Genomic DNA, 17,371 nt, shown 5'->3' with positions numbered 1-17,371 from the left:
GTTGAAAAAAAAAAAAAAAATTAAAAAAAAAAAAAAAAAAGAAATGGGAAGGACCTTATTTTTGCCTCTACTGAATTGCCTGGAGAGCATCTCTTGGTGATTGCTGCTGGAAGTGTGACATTTAATTAGTGGAGAAAATTAAGTCAGGCAAGAGGCAACCTGTGCCAGCAAAGGGGTGAGAAAAGGACAGGAAAGAAGTGATATGCTCAGTGGGACAGTTTGGCCCAGGTTTTCTTCTAGATCCAGATTGGGTGCTCACATTACTACAGGTGGAGATTGCAGAATCTTAAGGGATTTTCCATAGCGATGGGGACCACAAATGAGCCCCTATGGACAGCTAGAGGTGGAATGGAAAGAGGGGACTGTAGGTGCACAAAGAGAAGGGGAGAGTGATCACCTCCATTAGGAGGGGGTCAGGAAAGGCTTTCCAGAAAAGGTAATCATTGAGCTGAGTTTCAGTGGTTGTTTGCCCAGGAAGGGGAAAAGCATTCCAGGTAGTGGGGACAGACTATGCCAAGGCACTGAAGCTTTCTAAAATGCCACCAAGGTGTTGGGCATAGTGTTTTAAAAGTTGCATGATGGACCCGTGAAAATACTGCCACACACACGTCACCCAGATTCTTTCCACTTAATAGGTGCTGGGACCTATTTCTGGGAAATGTTCCCCTAGAGGAAGGTCATGTAGGTTTCTGTCCTGTGGCCTGTTCCACAGCAGTTCCTCCTCATATAAACTCAAAGCAGCAAAAATAGCCTGATATGTAAAGGGCTTTGTGTTGAGTGGATGTGTATTAAGGAGTGGTTTATGTAGTTCAGGGGTCAGGTACAATTTCAGTATTAGTAAAAGATATTTTGCTGGGCAATCAGGTTTATTTCACGCTAAGCTCTGGGAGAACTGGAACTTTCTGAAGTTTTCAGGAATTATTTAAGCGGGGTCTCTTGATCTAGGGGAAATGTTTTTCCTGAGAGGTGAAGAGACTCTGGTTTCTCTTTATGTGTTAGGAGGAAAAGGCAGGAGGTTTTGGAGTTAAGCACACTTGGTTTGCTTGTTGGCATTGTCACTTTCTAGCCATTCGAGATGGAGTAAGTTACTTGTCTCTCCAGGTCTCAGTTTTCATATGTATATGTGTATGTGTATGGATATGTATACATATATAGAATTGGGAGGATATTATGTATGTCATAGGGCTGTTTTGAGCATCACCCTGAGTCTTTGTATGTATAGAATCTGGCCTATAGTGGGTATTTAACACATGTTAGGTCTTGTCCTTTCCTGAACTACTGTTGGGGGCTAGCCCAATGCACACTACGGGGAAACCACTCCCCACCCCATCACTGTTTCAATCCAGATAAAATCTAGTTAAAATAGACAACAAGAACATCTGAGAGAGGAGATTGTGGTTGAGTTGTGGAAGTTGAGGGGTCGGCCTGTAGAGTGGGTTCTGGGAACTGTAAAAGATGCTGTCAGTGCCCCCTGCAATAGCCCCTTGGACCACCATGGAGGTCACTTTTAACTTGGGTGGTCAGCTTCTGTGTCACATCAATTACCTACTCAAGCACATGATTCTGTTTGAAGGTTTTCTCTGGCCTCATGCGCATGCTATGCCTGGAATTTACTGCCCCCAAGAGTGACTCTTGACTAACGGGGACAGGAGTTGATGGATAAAAATTCCAGCTCTCTTGCTTCTAGGTAGGGGTAATTCTCAGGTGTGTTCTACTCAGTCTCCTGGAGGGATCTCAATGGGGTGGAGCCCTAGCTGTCATAGCAGCATTAACACATCCCATCACATACTTCTCTGCTCCCCCACTTGCTTCCTGGGATGACCTCCAGAAGTACTATGTTCCCAAATAATTCTGTGCTTCCAGTAGCTGGGGCAGATCACATCACTACCGTGGGCCTTCATGCTGCTCATCCAGGACTTCTTTGCCATCCCTGTGAGTGACTCACATGGAGAAACAAGAGAATATTGCCGTCTAGAGGATGTGTGTTGTCATTTCTCCCAAAGCAGGAGGCTGCATCATTCACGGACAGACTGCATGTGGTGTTGGCCTTGGCACACAGAGAAAGAAGGAGAGCCATGGAGGTGGGTAGCATGATTCGGACTGGTGCTTAATTAAAGATCAGGTAGCCATCCTTGTGGACAACATATGCCATATACTGCAGTCAAGCCACGCTACACCAAAGCCACTAAAGTTTATGCCATCTTTACTCATGGGATCTTCTCTGGGCCAGCTATTTCCAGAATTAATAATGCTGCCTCTGTAGCTATCAACATCACAGAGACCATTCTACAAGAGGACAAAACAAAACATTGCTCTAAGATGCAAGTTACGGGTGTTTCAGTGATTTTGGCTGAGGCAATCAGAAGGGCAGACAATGGTGCGTGTCTCCCACTTGTTTAGCCATGGCCCTTCATATCTCCACGATATTATGATTTCACACGTGATATCTTGAATTAAATTTTTTTTCACTTCAGAATTCAGTAAAATATAGAATGATGACTATTAAAGCATCAGATCTCTGTTTTAAGCCTTGGAATGTATCTTTGTGGTTTTAGGAAACAGTGGCTAGGGATACAGGAATGCTCGTTTGGTTTTTAACTGAACTTGAATGAGAAATGTCAGTGTCAGAGCGCTTGAATGAGAAATGTCAGTGTCAGAGTGTCAGGCTCAGTTGGTTAAACATCCAACTCTTGATTTCAGCTCAGGTCATGATCTCACAGTCGTGAGATTGAGCCCCACATTGGGCTGAGCACTGATTGAGCGGAGCCTGCTTGGGACTCTCTCTCTCTCTCTCTCTGCCCGTCCCTTGCATGCATGCTCTCTTTCACAAAATAAAAAAATAAACATTAAAACAACAAAAAAAGAAGTGTTGGTGCCATTTTGTCTTGTTGTGACGGGGAACTTTTACCTTTGTTCTTATGATAGTCTTAGGCCACAATCATATAATTGCACAATTTTCTTATACAATATAATCCCCTTGAGGAAATTCATATTTTACATACTTCTGAGGTTGTCAAAGATAGCTTCCTATGAAAACATTTTGTGTACTAGTTTACATGTAATAATAATATTATGAACATTCAAGTAAAGCCCAAATTAGCTCTCTCCTTTCAAGTGTACATTAGAAAATCATGAAATACCCCGAATGTTAACTTTCAGGGTTCAAATAAGCCAGTTAGCTATTTTGCTTAATTTAAACCGAATTTCATTTAGCTAAAAATGCCAGTGAATCATTTATTTTCTCATAGGAGTTAAACAAATCAGGCAATGTAATCATAAATAAATGCAGTTTTATGAATTACCTCTAATCCAACCGGGACATCACCACAATTTTTAAAACTACCACTTCTAAAAACACGTGGTAAGTACCCACACTTACTTCAACTTCTAAGTCTTAAAATCCCAAAGTTCTGTCCAGCAATAGAGCTACTCTCTTCAAACTTATCATCAAATTGATGAGCAATTTCTGACTGCCTTAGTGGGTTGCAAATTGAAGCTGGAAGCTGTCCAGTATTTCTTAGTTTTTTGAGGTGTGCTCTAATATATGCATCATTTTTTCCTCAATCGTTTTATGTTGTGGATTTTCCTCAAAATAAAGACTACCTTAAATCCATTAACACTTATTCAGTCTGATCTCTTATTTTGGTTTTTGATATAAGAAGTAGATAAATTTGTTATGAGTGCTTCTAAAGGCATATTTAAACACTATCCCCTTTCTGTATTTATTTCATTCATATTAAATACCTATTTGCTTTTTGTATTCTGAAGCAGCAAGTCTATTAAGCAAATGATTTTAACTGCAGATTTTGTCTGAAAGATATAGGTAAGAGAAAGTGAAGAAAAAGTGTTAATAAGTAAACCTTAATTGTTCCATTGGGATAATGTTCAAAAATTGGCAAAAGAGAGGATGGAGAAAATCTCACTGAGGATTATGTGACCCACAGGCTGATAATATACAACAGTTCCCTAAGTGAGATGCTCTACTGCCACAGAGAAAAGTTGAACTTTAGATAAATATTGGCTGGAATATGCAACCTGAATAATTCAGATCAAAAAGAAAGGTGGGGATTTGCCTGGCTAGACAAAGCCTGGGAACCTCCCTTCTGCTCTAATTTCATAAGGGAGACAGTATATCTCTGATCTAAGTTCTGAATTGAAAATCCAAGCTAGTTAGCAAGGAGATTTGAATACCATTTGCAGATTTATTTATTTATTTTTATTTTCAATGTTTATTTATTTTTGAGAGACAGAGAAACAGAGTGCAAGTGGAGGGAGGGGCAGAGAGAGAAGGAGACACAGAATCCGAAGCAGGCTCCAGGCTCTGAGCTTTCATCACCGAGCCCGACACGGGGCTCGAAGTCATGAACCGTGAGATCATGACCCGAGCTGAAGTTGAATGCTCAACCAACTGAGCCACCCAGGCGCCCCACCATTTGCAGTTTTAAACTCTGATATAGTAAGAGGTCAAAATTAAAGCTAGCAAGGAGCGTTTAGTTGTTATGGAAGACAAGGTGTGGAGCTTTCAAGTGAGAACTTTATTTAAATCTGACAAGCATTACAATGTTAACAATGTATATCTGGAAAGAATTGGTTTAGCATGATGAAAGGGCCATGTTTTGAAGCCGTGTAGTATTTATTATTTTTGAGAAATACATGAATTCTGCATTTGAATATCTTTCCTTGGAGAAATGGAAATGTAGTTTTTGACCTGTTTATGAAGACATCTGACATGCCAATACAGGCATGTTTTTTTAAAAATATGATTTATTGTCAAGGAGGAGTCGAGATGGCAGAACAGCATGGAAGTTTTTTGTGTGCATGAAATACAGCCAGACCAACACTAAACCATCCTGCACACCTAGAAAACTGATCTGAGGATTCACACAACAGTCTACACAACCTGAACCACAGAATTCAGCACATACAAGGCACAGAGAGGTAAACTGAGGGAGAGAGAAGCCACAGAGGGCAGGGAGCCAATTTTGTGTGCGGAGAGGGGACGGAGATGGGGGTGGGGGGGATACAGGAAAAGCATGCCGCCAAAAAAGCAGCTGGAGAGAAAGTGGAAAAGTGGAAACAGCCGCAGGGACTGAACTAAAAAGGGAGAAAGGAGAAAGGAGAGGGTTTAAATTCCATTAAGACTGTAAACAGGGGAGGGCAGAGTCTGAAATGCTGCAGCTCCATACCTGGCGATGCTCTGGTGGGAAGGGCGAATCCCCAGGAGCAGAGTGGGGTCCGGGGTTCTTCAGGCCACACGGGGAGAGGCAGTTCCCCTGCTGGGAGGACACCTGGTAGCGGCTGTGTGGGTCCCCCAAAGGCAAGGCCCCAATGGACCCAGGAGAACAGCCACATTCGCTGGTGCTGGAACAAGGTCGTTGTGGGTGAAGCCTGATGCCAAATGTGTGTTGTGATTTTCCATAATCCCCGAAACGCTGCTGCTACACTGTCTCGCAAACTTTTTCTGGGGCGGGCTGGCACCTGGCCACAGTCTCTGGACATCGGTAACAGCACGGACCTGCAAACGTTTCTGGGTGCACCCGGCACCCGACCATTGCTCGGTGAGACCCTCTGTAGAGGAGCATAACAGGTCAAAGCCATAGTCCCTCAGAAGTAAGGGGTCGGGAAAAACAGTCACATTGGAGACAAAACTCAGGAGGGAGGTGCTGCCTGGGGCTTCGTCACAGACTGTGTAAAAGCGGGGAGCGGATGAAGCCAGAGACAAAGGATGGGTGCGTGATTGCGGATCGGTGAGAACAGAGTTCCAACACTAGAGACTGGGTTGCTGGGTGATGCCATTTTCACCGCTCACGCGCATGCGTATACGCACCTACAAGCATCACGACAAGCCGCCCCAGTAAGCTAAGCAGCGCCATCTAGTGGAGAACAGAGCTGTTACACTAAGCCCCACCCAAGTGGGCCAACCTCACTTTTCAGGACCCCAAGTCTCTTCTGCCTCCTTTGTTTATAGACTATATAATACTTCATAGTCTGACTTCTAGGGGAAAATGAAGTAATTTCAGTCATATTTCAGTCTGTTCGCTGGTCCATCTTTTCAATTTTATTTCTTTTTTCTTTTTTCCTTTTCATTTATTTTCTTTTTTCTTGAATATGGAAAGAGAAAAAATTCATTTTTATTTTCAATTTTTATTAAAAATATTTTTCTTTAATTTTTTTCTACTATATTTTTTACTTTTGTGTAAATTTTTTCAAATTCTATTTTACTTCCATCATTTCATTTTAGTCTACTTCAGTGTATTCATTTTTTCAAATTTTCAAATGATTTATTTCTCATTATTTCTTTTTTCTTTCCTCTTTTTTTTTCTAGTCTATCAAGCCCCTTTCAACACCCAGACCAAAACACACCTAGGATCTAGCATCATTTATTCGATTTTGTGTGTATGTGTTTGTTTTTAATTTTTTAATTTTAATATTTTTTAAATTTTAATATTTTTAAATTTTATTTTTTTTATTTTAATTTTTTACCTCATTAATTCCATTTCTCCCTTCAAAATGGTGAAATGAAGGAATTCACCCCAAAAGAAAGAGCAGGAAGAAACAACAGCCAGGGACTTAACCAACACAGATACAAGCAAGATGTCTGAACCAGAATTTAGAATCATGATGATAAGAATACTAGATGGAGTTGGAAATAGATTAGAATCCCTTTCTGTAGGGATAAAAGAAGTAAAAGCTAGTCAGGATGAAATAAAAAATGCTATAACTGAGCTGCAATCTCAAATGGAGGCCACGGCGGCAAGGATGGATGAGGCAGAACAGAGAATCAGTGATATAGAGGACAAACTTATGGAGAATAATGAAGCAGAAAAAAAGAGGGAGATTAAGGCAAAAGAGCACAATTTAAGAATTAGAGAAATCAGTGACTCATTAAAAAGGAACATCAGAATCATAGAGGTCCCAGAAGAGGAAGAGAGAGAAATAGGGGTAGAAGGTTTATGTGAGCAAATCATAGCAGAAAACTTTCCTAACCTGGGGAAAGACACAGACATCAAAATCCAGGAAGCAGAGAGGACTCCCATTAGAGTCAACAAAAACGGACCATCAACAAGGCATATCATAGTCAAATTCACAAAATACTGAGGCAAGGAGAGAATCATGAAAGCAGCAAGGGAAAAAAAATCCTTAACCTACAAGGGAAGACAGATCAGGTTTGCAGCAGACCTATCCACAGAAACCTGGCAGGCCAGAAAGGAGTGGCAGGATATATTCAATGTGCTGAATCAGAAAATTATGCAGCTAAGAGTTCTTTACACAGCAAGGCTGTCATTCAAAATAGAAGGAGAGATAAAAAGTTTTCCAGACAAACAAAAATGAAAGCAGTTTGTGACCACTAGACCAGCCCTGCAAGAAATTTTAAGGGGAACTCTCTGAGGGGAGAAAAGATGAAAAAACAACAACAACAACAACAACAAATAAATAAAGACCCAAAGCAACAACAAAGACTAGAAATGACCAGAGAACACCAGCAGAAACTCCAACTCTACAAGCAACATAATGGCAATAAATTTATATCTTTCAGTACTCACTCTGTATGTCAATGGACTAAATGCTCCAATCAAAAGACATAGGGTAACTGAATGGATAAGAAAACAAGATCCATCTATATGCTGTTTACAAGAGACCCACTTTAGACCTAAAGACACCTTCAGATTGAAAGTAAGAGGATGGAGAACCATCTATCATGCTAATGGTCAACAAAAGAAAGCTGGAGTAACCATACTTATATCAGACGATCTAGACTCTAAAATAAAGACTGTATCAAGAGATGAAGAAGGACATTATATCATAATTAAGGTGTCTATCCACCAAGAAGACCTAACAATTGTAAACATTTATGCACTAAATGTGAAAGCACCCAAATATATAAATCAATCACAAACATAAAGAAACTCATTGATAGTAATACCATAATAGTAGGGGATTTCAACACCCCAGTCACAGCAATGGACAGATCATCTAATTAAAAAATCAACAAGGAAACAATGGCTTCGAATGACACACTGGACCAGATGGACTTAACAGATATATTCAGAATATTTCATCCTAAAGCAGCAGAATATACATTCTTCTTCAGTGCACATGGAATGTTCTCAAGAATGGACCACATGCTAGAACACAAATCAGCCCTCAACAAGTACAAAAAAGATCGAGATCATATTGTGCATATTTTCAGACCACAACACTATGAAACTCGAAATCAACAACAAGAAAAAATTTGGAAAGGTAACAAATACTTGGAGACTAAAGAACATCCTCCTAAAGAATGAATGGGCTAACCAACAAGTTAAAGAGGAAATTAAAAAGTTCATAGAAGCCAATGAAAATGATAACACCACAACCTAAAACCTCTGGGATGCAGGAAAGGCGGTCATAAGAGGAAAGTATATAGCAATCCAGGCCTTCCTAAAGAAGGAAGAAAGATCTCAGATGCCCAACCTAAACTTACACCTTAAAGAGCTGGAAAAAGAACAGCAAATTAAACCCAAAACCAGCAGAAGACAGGAAATAATAAAGATTAGAGCAGAAATTAATGCTATCGAAACCAAAAAACAGTAGAACAGATCAATGAAAACAGAAGCTGGTTCTTTGAAAGAATTAACAAAATTGATAAACCACTAGCCAGTTTGATCAAAAAGAAAAAGGAAAGGACCCAAATAAATAAAATCAAGAATGAAAGAGGAGAGATCACAACCAACACAGCAGAAATAAAAACAATAAGAAGAGAATATTATGTGCAATTATATGCCAATAAAATGGGCAATCTGGAAGAAATGGACAAATTCCTAGACACATATACATGACTAAAACTGAAACAGGAAGAAACAGAAAATTTGAACAGACCCATAACTAGTAAAGAAATCAAATTAGCAATCAAAAATCTCCCCCCAAACAAGAGTCCAGGGCCAGATGGTTTTCCAGGGGAATTCTACCAAACATTTAAGGAAGTGGCAACACCTATTCTCTTGAAGCTGTTCCAAAAAATAGAAATGGAAGGAAAACTTCCAAACTCTATGAAGCCAGCATTACCTTGATTCCAAAACCAGACAGAGACCCCACTAAAAAGGAGAACTACAGACCAATTTCCCTGATGAACATGGATGCAAAAATCCTCCACAAGATATTAGTCGACAGGATCCAACAATATATTAAAAAAATTATTCACCACGACCAAGTTGGATTTATACCTGGGACTCAGGGCTGGTTCAATATCCATAAAACAATCAATGTGATTCATCACATGAATAAAAGAAAGGACAAGAACCATATGATCCTCTCAGTAGATGCAGAGAAAGCATCTGACAAAATACAACATCCTTTCTTGGTAAAAACCCTCAAGAAAGTAGGGATAGAAGGAGCATACCTCAAGATCATAAAATCCATATATGAAGGACCCAATGCTAACATCATCCTCAATGGGAAAAACTGAGAGTTTTCCCCCTAAGGTCAGGAACAAGACAGGGATGTCCAATCTCGCCACTGTTATTCAACATAGTATTACAAGTCCTAGCCTCTGCAATCAGACAACACAAAGAAATAAAAGGCATCCAAATCGGCCAGGAGGAGGTCAAACTTTCACTCTTCGCAGCTGACATGATACTCTATATGGAAAACCCAAAAGATTCCACCAAAAAAAACCTGCTAGAACTGATTCATGAATTCAGCAAAGTTGCAGGATATAAAATCAATGCACGGAAATCGGTTGCATTCCTATGCACCAACAATGAAGCGACAGAAAGAGAAATCAAGGAATTGATCCCATTTACAGTTGCACCAAAACCCATAAAATACCTAGGAATAAATCTAACCAAAGAGGTGAAAAATCTATACACTGAAAACTGTAGAAAGCTGATGAAAGAAATTGAAGAAGACACAAAGAACTGGAAAAAGATTCCATGCTCCTGGATAGGAAGAACAAATATTGTTAAAATGTTGATACTACCCAAAGCAATCTATGTATTCAACGCGATCCCTATCAAAGGAACACCAGCATTCTTTACAGAGCTAGAACAAATAATCCTACAATTTGTATGGAACCAGAAAAGACCCTGAATAGCCAAAGCAATCTTGAAAAAGAAAACCAAAGCAGGAGGCATCACAATCCCAGACTTCAAGCTATACTACAAAGCTGTAATCATGAAGACAGTATGGTACTGGCACAAGAACAGACACTCAGATCAGTGGAATAGAATAGAGAACCCAGAATTGGACCCACAAACATATGGCCAACTCATCTTTGACAAAGCAGGAAAGAATATCCAATGGAATAAAGACAGTCTCTTCAGCAAGTGGTGCTGGGAAAACTGTACAGAGACATGCAGAAGAATGAACCTGGACCACTTTCTTACACCATACACAAAAATAAACTCAAAATGGGTGAAAGACCTCAATGTAAGACAGGAAGCCATCAAATCCTCGAGAAAAAAGCAGGCAAAAACCTCTTTGATCTTGGCCGCAGTAACTTCTTACTCAACACGTCTCCAGAGGCAAGGGAAATAAAAGCAAAATGAACAACTGGGTCCTCATCAAAATAAAAACTTCTGTACAGCGAAGGAAACAATCAGCAAAATAAAAGGCAACTGGCAGAATGGGAGAAGATGTTTGCAAATGACATATCAGATAAAGTGTTAGTATCCAAAATCTATAAAGAACTTATCCAACTCAACACCCAAAAAACAAATAATCCAGTGAAGAAATGGGCAAAAGACATGAATAGACACTTCTCCAAAGAAGACATCCAGATGGCCAAGCGACATCACTTAAGTAAGTGATGCTCAACATCACTCATCATCAGGGAAATACAAATCAAAACCACAATGAGATACCACCTCACCCCTGTCAGAATGGCTAACATTAATAACTCAGGAAACAACAGATGTTGGCGAGGATGTGGAGAAAGAGGATCTCTTTTGCATTGCTGGTGGGAATGCAAGCTGGTGCAGCCACTCTGGAAAACGGTATGGAGGTTCCTAAAAAAATTGAAAATAGAACTACCCTATGACCCAACAATTGCACTACTAGGTATTGATCCAAGGGATACAGGGATGCTGTTTCGAAGGGGCACATGCACCCCAATGTTTATAGCAGCACTATCAACAATAGCCAAAGTATGGAAAGAGCCCAAATGTCCATCGATGGATGAATGGATAAAGAAGTGGTATATATATACAATGAAGTATTACTCAGCAATCAAAAAGAATGAAATCTTGTCATTTGCAACTACGTGGATAGAACTGGAGGGTATTATGCTAAGCGAAATTAGTCAGAGAAAGACAAATATCATATGACTTCACTCATATGAGGACTTTAAGATACAGAAAAGATGAACATAAGGGAAGGGAAGCAAAAATAATACAAAAGCAGGGAGGGGGACAAAACATAAGAGACTCTTAAATATGGAGATCAAACAGAGGGCTACTGGAGGGGTTGTGGGAGGGGGGATGGGCTAAATGGGTGAGGGGAATTGAGGAATCTACTCCTGAAATCATTGTTGCACTATATGCTAACTAACTTGGATGTAAATTTAAAAAAAAAATTAAGGGGCGCCTGGGTGGCGCAGTCGGTTAAGCGTCCGACTTCAGCCAGGTCACGATCTCGCGGTCCGTGAGTTCGAGCCCCGCGTCGGGCTCTGGGCTGATGGCTCAGAGCCTGGAGCCTGTTTCCGATTCTGTGTCTCCCTCTCTCTCTGCCCCTCCCCCGTTCATGCTCTGTCTCTCTCTGTCCCAAAAATAAATTAAAACGTTGAAAAAAAAATTAAAAAAAAAATTAAAAAAAATTATTGTCAAATTGACTTACATACAACACCCAGTGCTCATCCCAACAAGTGCCCTCTCAATGCCCATCACTCATTTTCCCCTCTCCCCCACGCCCCTATCCACCCTCAGTTTGTTCTCAATACAGACATGTTGACATGGCTAAAACCAGTTGATTTCGAGATAAACATTTGACTTTGAGATATTTGGAGTCTAAGAATATATTGAACTAGTTTTACAATCATGATCCTCAGAAAGAAAACATGAGTTAGAAGTTTGCACTGTCTATCCCTGGCTTGAGAGTGTATTGTTCTACCATTACTTAACATCACTCCTGTATTTTAAAGTATTTTATATACATTTGTGACTTAATTGGTATGAATTTGGCCATATTCAGGGGCCAAATTTTAAGATTTTCAGATTGCTACCCAACCAAGTTGATAAAGATCCTCTGTAATCAGTTGATCCCAGGCCTTCCCCAGCTCTTGCTCCTCTTTGGTCCTAAACACCAACCACATTTTCTGATCATGTCTAACTCTGTTGAATCAGGAGAGGCTCAGCCTCTATGTCGTCAAATAAAGGAGTCAGGGAAATAAGAACATGCAAAAGTCATTGAATCCCAAACTTAAATTATATAAAAACATTTACAGACATTCATATTAGACCATACTGTATGATGGCAATATCCAGGAATAGTGACACTCTGGCGTCTGTAGGGAACACGATGTTTCTCAATACTATGCTAAACATTTTCAATAAAATCATGCAGTGAACTAAAAATGACAAAAAAGAACATCCCTTTGTCCTTAAGAATATCTTGTTCCTTCTTGCTGAAGGTTTCATGGAAGTTGTTCCAGTCAAGCGTTCTTCATGAGCTGAAGGAGTGAAGAGGCATATCAAACACACTGGGATCCACACAGAAATCTGTACAAGAATGTTCATAGCAGCATTACTCATCATAATCCAAAAGTGAAAACAACCCAGGTGTCCACCAACAGATGAGTGGATAGACAAATTGTGGTATATACACACAACGGAATACTATTCAGCCATAAAAAGGAATGAAGTGCTGATACATACTACAACATGGATAAACCTTGAAAACATTACACTAGGTGAAAGAATCCAGGCACAAAAGGTCATGTATGATTCCTTTCATATGATGTATCCAGAATGTGCAAATCCACTGAGACAGAAAGCAGATTAGTGGTACCAGGGGATGTGGGTAAGGGCGAGTGAAGAATGACTTCTTAAATGGGTGCAAGGCGTTTTAATGGGGTGATGAGCAAGTTTTGAAACCATAGAGAGCTCATGGTTGCACAAAACTGTGTGGAAATACTGAATACAACTGATTGTCCACTTTAAAATAGCTAAATCTGGGTGTCTCCGTCAGTAAGCATCTAGCTGCTGAAAGCACAGAGCCTCCTTGGGATTCTCTCTCTCTCCCTCTCTCTCTCTGCTCCTCCCCTGATCTCTTCTCTCTTTCAAAATAAATAAATTTTAAAAAATAGATAAAAAAATAAAATAGCTAATTGTATGTTATGTGATTTACCTCAATAAAAAAAAACCAAACAAACACGGCTGGGAAGGTTTTCGAAAACCCTGAGCCTTGACCTTTCCCAGCCCACATTTGCCTCCTAGGGAGCATATTGACATGAAAGCTCACATTGTAAGGGATGTGAGGTGACTACCTAGCTAAGGGTGACTCATCATCATTTATTAAGCAACCTGGAGGCTTGAGAGCAGTGCATTTTGGGCAATTTGATGATTTCTTTAGGCAGTCTTAATGTTGGGCTCCGTGGGTAGCAAGAAATAGCATGTGATTAGAGCAGAAGCAGTTGCTCTTAGAAAAGCATCATTAATTTTAAAAGCTCTTGTCCTGAGCTATGTGGCTAAGTGGAAACAAATTAGGATGCTGTCTAGAGAAAAGAAAGTGAAGTTTTCCCCTCTTGAAGACAGAAGGGAAACCTAAAGTCATCTGTTCAAGTAGTTAATTCTTCCTCGGGGGTGGGAGTGGAAGGTTTGGGGGCTTGGTGACTGGTGGTAGATTAGTCATAGGAGGCCTAGGGTTTGCATCAGTTCTACTTTGAGCTGCTTCAGTCTCCTCAGCGATAAAAAGGAGCTGTTCACATTTCCCACTTGTTCCATTTAGAGTCTTTCTGGGGTCTAATTAGTAAGGAGGAAAAGGCAGGGTACCATTCTCAAGAGACCTGGTTTCTCGGGTCTGTTCTGCGATCACCTTTGGGGGCCTTGCCCTTCAGTAAAGCAAAGCAAAGCAAGATCATCTCCCAGGTTCTTACTTAGGAACGGATCCTGAAATGCAAATTCTTACTACCAAGAATTCAAAGCCCTTGAACAGTGGGTACTTTTACTCTTCACTTCTGGAACCCCAGCCAGATGGGATGTAAAAAACAAACCAAACCTCAGTGAATGTCTCTCTGAGGCTTAAAATAATACATATTGAACAAATGATGTGTCCTAGACTTTATATTATGTTCTTTTATAAAGATTATGTCATTGAATGATATTTTGAGGCATTACCATACCCACCGTACAGATAAGAAAACTAAAGCCCAAAGAGATTGCGTAGAAAACCCCAAATCTCGTAAGGAGGATCTGAATGCAAGGTTTGTGTGTTTTTTGTTTGTTTTGTTTTGCTTGTAGTCCAAATCCAGTGCTCTTTCTGCATGATAATATAGCTGGCTTTGCTTTGGGAAATGACTTAGCAGATATACTTACACTTTCTCTTTCCATCCTTCTCCCCTTTCTAGTTCTAAATTGAATTTCTACTCTTTGAAAAGAAAAAAAACACATCCAGTCTCTACAATTCTCTACCCCTTATGTCATTTTATAGCCCAGAGTAAAATGACTTCTGCCTCTGTCTTTCCATGGAAACACTCTGCAAAATGTGGTTTCCAAAACATACGGGTGTATTTAATTCATATTCTTGCTGGACCTCTCCATGGTGGTTGCATTGTTGGCCAGTCCTTCCTCCTGCTCCGATTGTCTTGTCTTGGTCTCTTCTGGTCCTTTTGCCTCTGCCGAATGTTCCTTCTCAGTCTCCTCTGAGGGCTCCTCTTTCATTCAGAATGATCACCAGTGGAAATGTCCTGGCACTCCAAGGGAAGTCCCACTGACACTCATAGTTACACAATGGTTGGACATCTGTGCATTTTCTAAAGTCTCGATGATTCAAGGTAGATAGCACACGTATAGTATAACTCCCAGGCTAGGCTGAGACCTTGCCTTTCTTCTTCACCTCTGAATCATTACTTCTTGGCCTATTATTGATGTAGAAGGAAGTATATGCTGAATAAATAGAAAGATGGGTATATTTCCAAATAGAGAGTGGGTCCATTCCATGCAGAGGGTACAGAAAGTGCACCAGAATTGTGAACAGAAGCACATGGGGCTTTCCTAGGCAGCTATGAGGAGCATAGTGTGGCAATAACATAGGGTGGAGGGCTGAGGAAACAGTTGATGATGAGGCTGGAAGGTATAAAAAAATGATCAGACTTTGAAATGGAAAAAAAGGAAAAAGAAAAGATTATTGGGTATCTTACAGAATGCTGGGCATTGTCCAGTGCACTCTTCCATATTATGTGGTTCTATAGTGATCTGTGCCTCTCACTGTCTGAGTTATTTACAACCCTGTAAGTTATACAACTCTAAGAGTAAGGCAAGTGATTCTTGTCTAGAGAAACGAAAATCAATTTTGTCAGGTGGAGGTATAGTTGATTCCCCACCTCCACCAACCCCAAGCCATACAGGTGGAAGGAAGCATTCTGTTTTGCTTCTGTTAAGAAATTAATTTCAGGGGCACATGGGTGGCTCAGTTGGTTAAGCATCCGACTGTTAGTCTCAGCTCAGGACATGATCCAGCAGTTTGTGAGATCGAGCCCTGAGTCAGGCTTCATGCTGACAGCACAGAGCCTGCTTGGGATCCTTTCTCCCTCTCTTTCTCTGCCCCCCCTCTCAAAATAAATAAATAAACATTAAAAAAATACATTCATTTCAGTATTCCTGAGTGTCTGTACACGTGTCTGCTCTGTAGAAGATACTCCTTTGAACTTGATCTTAATAACACCTTACCAGGTCCTTACTAATCAGTGGGCCAAATAAAATGTTCACTTCATATCTGTATGAGACAGGTGTTCACTTCATATCTGTATGAGAGTCATGATTTTACTCTTCATAAAAAAGTACTTTTTAGCAGAAAGTAGATGGGAGTTAGGTTCTGAGGGGTCTTGAAAGCCACTCTGGAAGGTTTATACACTGCCAGAAGCTTTTGAAGCTGAAACAAAATGGGTTTAGTTTTGTGTTTTTGGACTTGGGAGCACATGGAGTTGGGATGGAGAGACCAGGTATTGGGCCATTGCTAGAATCCAGGTAGAGACAGTGAGAGATGGACTAGGGCTGAGCACAAATTCCTAGCGTGTAGAGTCATGCCTGATACTTCATGAACACCTACTGAAGGAATAAAGAAATGGATGAATTAAGTACTAACTTTAGAAAAGAGGCAGATCAGGGAAGCATATCTGAAGACAAATTTCAATTAGGCACACTCATTACCTTCCAGACTCAATAATTTAAACCATCTGATTAAATTTGGGGGGTTTATGTTTTCACCGACCCTTTCTAATATGATTTTTTTAAGTTAACACCAAATAACAAATCTTCCTAAGACATATTCTGAAATCCTCTTTAACTCAATTCTATATTCACTGTTATTGAATTGTTTCTGGTGACTTAGAGTCTTCAGCCCATAGGGTCTCACAGTTGTCCTCCCTGAAGAGTATTATGTTCCCCAGAGGGGTAAATAGAGAAACTGGCACTTTGAGGCTGTGGTAGACAGTGAACCCAGTGAGCCACTTGTGGAGTCTCCTCCCACATTGGCCCTGTGGGGTTTTTTTTTTGCCAATGTGACATTAGTGAGCTTAAGATAGGCAGAGGCTAGATACACAGTTGTACACCGGGGCTTGTCCTCTGGACCATCCTTGCAACCCAAATACCATGCTGTGATAAAGTCAGGACTACCCTGTTAGAGGCAAGCCACAAGGGGAGATGCTAGAGTTGGAGATGTCACATAGAAAGAAAGACCATACGAAGGAGAAACAGGATCCCTAACTGAGCTTCCCGCTAAAAGCTGCACGAGTGACCCCAACTAGTCTCCCACAGACTTAGGAGAAATGATACATTGTTATAGTTTTAACTCACTGTGTTTTGGTGTGTGTGTGTGTGTGTGTGTGTGTGTGTGTGTGTGTGTGTTTCATCCAGCAATAGAAAACTGAAACAGGGTGAGAGAAGTTTGCCTGGAGTGCAACCAGAAAGAGTACTTCTGAGTGAAGTTTACTGTTTGAAAAAGTCTCAATCAGTGGTCTCAGTGATTCTGTTTAACCACTGTTCCTATCTCCAGTAAGGTAACAAGTGTACCCCCTTTGTGAGCTATTTCAGCTTCAGTTCTCAGCTGGTTAAGGTCAGTGGGTCTTTGAACACCTCACTTACTTGATCCCCAGTCTGTTTGGCCTACATCTCACTGGAGGGAAAGGTAACATGGCAAGCCCTTAGGTCCAGTGGATTCTAGAGGGATCCCAATAATTGGC

General features: G+C 40.5%; 1 pseudogene; it reads left to right on the top strand.

Moving 5' to 3' along the window:
- The first annotated feature begins 1,835 nt into the window (after positions 1–1,835).
- The window catches only part of LOC124523448 (ribose-phosphate pyrophosphokinase 2-like), a 35,471-nt pseudogene continuing 19,935 nt past the window's right edge, over positions 1,836–17,371 (top strand).

Source organism: Lynx rufus, unplaced genomic scaffold, assembly GCF_022079265.1.
Source record: "Lynx rufus isolate CCGP_SWC_20201006 ecotype Redwood Valley unplaced genomic scaffold, mLynRuf1.p SCAF_4, whole genome shotgun sequence".
Taxonomy (NCBI): Eukaryota; Metazoa; Chordata; class Mammalia; order Carnivora; family Felidae; genus Lynx; species Lynx rufus.
This window is presented reverse-complemented; position numbering and strand designations above follow the sequence as displayed.